A 4,368-nucleotide genomic window follows, 5' to 3' on the forward strand; every position below is an offset into this window, starting at 1 on the left:
GTCTGATAGGTGACTTTAAGGGCTTTGGCTTCTTCTCTATTGAAGAGAGGATTTTGGAGCACAGGAGCGATGTGATGGCAACAGATTCACTCTGGCCTCGGCCAGACTAAAGGGGGAGCCCACTGAGGAAGCATGTTGCAGTAATCCAAGTGAGAGACAGTAGGGACTAGGGTGGTAGTGAGTCGTAGTTGGATTCTGGTGTGCTCACTGAATAGACTGAGGGTACCTGAGAGAAGGAAGATTTAAGGATGACCCCAAGGTATCTGGTTTGAATAGCTGGCCACCGTTGGAGAGCACTGTGGAAGGAGTGGGCTTGGGAAAAGCCCAGTTTTAGACAGTGTGGGATGTTCACTGCACATCCACATGGGGCATCCAGTAGGCAGTGGGAGACATCTGGGCTGGAGATCAGAACTCAGTGGAGTTAAAGCTGTGAATGAGGGTGAAACCACCAGGACAGTGGGATTAAACCTTGATATAATAAATACAGCTACCACTGATTGGTTGGTGGAGAGTTGATTCTTACCTTTAAGAGAACACCCTGTCTCAAAGGGACAGATTTCCAATTTGGATAACTACTATTTGTTCTGTTCATTCTAAGAAAAGAGAAAAAAAGCAGAAAAAGCTGCCTTTGAAGGGAAAACCCTGGCTGATCAATGTGACTATAAAAATTCAGATTTGCTGGGTTCAGTGGTTAAGAATCCACCTGCCAATGTAGTGTACACGGGTTCCATCCCTGCTCCTGGAGGATCCCACGTGCCTTGGGGCAACTAAGCCCATGCTCTGCAATCACTACACCTGCATGCCTAGAGCCCTTGCTGTACAACATGAGAGCCTACACACCGCAACAGAGCAGCCCCCACTCACCAAAACTAGAGAAAGCCTGTGTGCAGCAATAAAGACCCAGCACAGCCAGAAATAATCAAACACTAAACTCAAACTGCTGGTTTAAATATATGCAAGAAGAATTCAGATTAGGATTAAGATTTCTACATGAAACCTAGCACAAGGCCTGGGCCCAGTCTGCTTGACGAGTGCCTACTGTCCATGGGTTTACAAATGGATTGGAGAACAAGAAATTGAGTCCTTATTGAGCCCACCCTGTTAGAAACATGAGATGAGCAGACAGTGATGGTCAGATCCATGGAGCACGTAACTCGACTTGACTACCAAATGTGAGATGTAGAGAACATCCCAATTGGTATCATTCACACTTTAAGGCAATTCACTCAGAACTGAGTCTTTGACCTCTACATTGCTTGCCATCTTTGCATGTACGCTGCTGCCAGTGTTAACAGCTGAAATGGAGGACTTAAAAGAGCAATTGAAACATGAAGATCTTAGGAGAAGAAGTAGGTCATCAAGGGAATGCTGGCGTGTAGTTACTAACCACCATTCCTGAGTACTTAGAGTAACAACTGTTCATTCTCACAGTAATCCTTTAAAAGTAGATACTGGAATTGCCACTGTATCACAGGTGAGATTCACCCGAGGTTCTACAGTGATGGGCAGTCCAGGATTGAGCTCATCTGCCAGAGTCCAAAGCTACTGCTATTTGCCCGACCATGTTTATTGGATAAACCCGGAAGCAAGTTTCTACCCTCACTTCATGACCAACTTATTTAAATAATGACTGAAATTTCTCCAAATGGGATGGTCAATCCACAGACCTAAGGAAATCAACAAACCACAAGCAAGAGAAAATTTGTTAACACATACAATCAAATTGCTAAACATCAATGATAAAGGGAAAAACTTGACAGATTTCAGAAAAGACACATTATGTACAGAGAAAAACTAGAATGGCAGTGGGTGTTCGTCAGAAGTATACAAGCTAAAAGCGGAGCAATATCCTTACCGAACAAAAAGGGGAAAAAAAGTTTTCAACTTAGAATTCTAAACCTAGCTACATTATTTTTCAAAAATGAAAGTGAAATATTTCTTGAGACATAGAAAAGCTGAAAGAATCCATCACAAGCAGATATCCAATGCCAGAAATGTTAAGGGAAGTCCTTGGGTTAGATGAAAATAGTATTAGAAGTCTGGATGGATACACACAAAGAACATCAAAAATGGTAAGTATATATGTACATATAAAAACTTGATTCCCGTGTTTTTAAGTCTTCTTAGAAGACAGTGTTGGCACCATACACAAAAATAAACTCAAAATGGATTAAAGATCTAAATGTAAGACCAGAAACTATAAAACTCCTAGAGGAGAACATAAGCAAAACACTCTCTGACATAAATCACAGCAACATCCCCTATGACCCACCTCCCAGAATATTGGAAATAAAAGCAAAAATAAACAGATGGGACCTAATTAAACTTAAAAGCTTTTGCACAACAAAGGAAACTATAAGCAAGGTGAAAAGACAGCCTTCAGAATGGGAGAAAATAATAGCAAATGAAGAAACAGACAAAGGATTAATCTCAAAAATATACAAGCAACTCCTGCAGCTCAATTCCAGAAAAATAAATGATCCAATCAAAAAATGGGCCAAAGAACTAAACAGACATTTCTCCAAAGAAGACATACAGATGGCTAACAAACACATGAAAAGATGCTCAACATCACTCATTATCAGAGAAATGCAAATCAAAACCACAATGAGGTACCATTACACGCCAGTCAGAATGGCTGCTATCCAAAAGTCTACAAGCAATACATGCTGGAGAGGGTGTGGAGAAAAGGGAACCCTCTTACACTATTGGTGGGAATGCAAACTAGTACAGCCACTATGGAGAACAGTGTGGAGATTCCTTAAAAAACTGGAAATAGAACTGCCATATGACCCAGCAATCCCACTCCTGGCATACACACCAAGGAAACCAGATCTGAAAGAGACACGTGTAGCCCAATGTTCATCGCAGCACTGTTTATAATAGCCAGGACATGGAAGCAACCTAGATGCCCATCAGCAGACGAATGGATAAGAAAGCTGTGTTACATATACACAATGGAATATTACTCAGCCATTAAAAAGAAATCATTTGAGTCAGTTCTAATGAGATGGATGAAACTGGAGCCCATTATACAGAGTGAAGTAAGCCAGAAAGTTAAAACACCAATACAGTATACTAACACATAAATATGGAATTTAGAAAGATGGCAATGATAACCCTATATGCAAGACAGAAAAAGAGACACAGATGTATAGAACAGACTTTTGGACTCTGTGGGAGAAGGCGAGGGTGGGATGATCTGAGAGAACAGCATCAAAACATGTATATTATCAAGTGTGAAACAGATCACCAGCCCAGGTTGGATGCATGAGACAAGTGGTCAGGGCTGGTGCACTGGGATGACCCGGAGGGATGGGATGGGGAGGGAGGCGGGAGGGGGGATCGGGATGGGGAATACATGTATATCCATGGCCGATTCATGTCAATGTATGGCAAAAACCACTACAATATTGTAAAGTAATTAGCCTCCAACTAATAAAAATAATTGGGAAAAAAATAAAATGTGTAAAAAAAAAAGTGTTGGCTTTTTGAAGCAAAAATAATGAGGGTATATGGCATAACACAAGGAGAAAGAACAAGAATGAGAACAGTAGCACAAAGTTTGGGAGAAAGAGGGCCCAAAGGCTGGATCCTGTTTCAAAATGGTGTAATACCCCTTGAAGGCAATATATACTGTTAAGTCCTAAAGCAACCACTAAAATAACAGAGATACAGCTAATAAGAAGGAAAGAAGATAGAGTCATAAACAGTATGCTACTGACCCAAAAGAAAATGGAAAAAGGAAACAGGACAGATAGATTAAATAGAAAAACAAACATGAACATGGTCCATTTAAACCCAACCACATAAATGCTAATGGTCGAAACAACCCATGTGAAAGGCAAAGATTGTCAGATTGCATAAAATAAGAAAAACCTGTCTACACAATGCCTTCAAGAAACCCACTGCAAACCTAAGGACACAAATAGGACAAAAGTAAAAGGGTGGAGAAGAATATACTGTGTTAATACTCATCAGAAGAAATCTAGAATAGCTGTCTTAATATCAGACAGTACATTTCAGAACAGAGTATAACCAGGAATTCTTTAAAGGTCACTTCACAATGATAAGAGGCTTACTTTATCAAGAATTCATACATTCAGGGACTTTTCTGGTAGTCTAGTGGTTAAGAATTTGCCTTGCAATGCAGGGGACACAGATGCCATACCTGTTTGGGGAACTAAGATCCCACATGCCACGGAGCAACTAAGCACAGAGCTCTGGAGCCCTAATGCTGCAACTGCTGAGCCTGAATAACACAGCTGGAGAGAAAGAACCAGCATGATGCAACAAAGATACTGAGTGCCACAACTAAGACCCAACACAACCAAATAAAACTTAAAAAAAAAAAAAAGGCATACATTT

This window comes from Odocoileus virginianus, chromosome 9 (genome assembly GCF_023699985.2).
Source record: "Odocoileus virginianus isolate 20LAN1187 ecotype Illinois chromosome 9, Ovbor_1.2, whole genome shotgun sequence".
Taxonomy (NCBI): domain Eukaryota; kingdom Metazoa; phylum Chordata; class Mammalia; order Artiodactyla; family Cervidae; genus Odocoileus; species Odocoileus virginianus.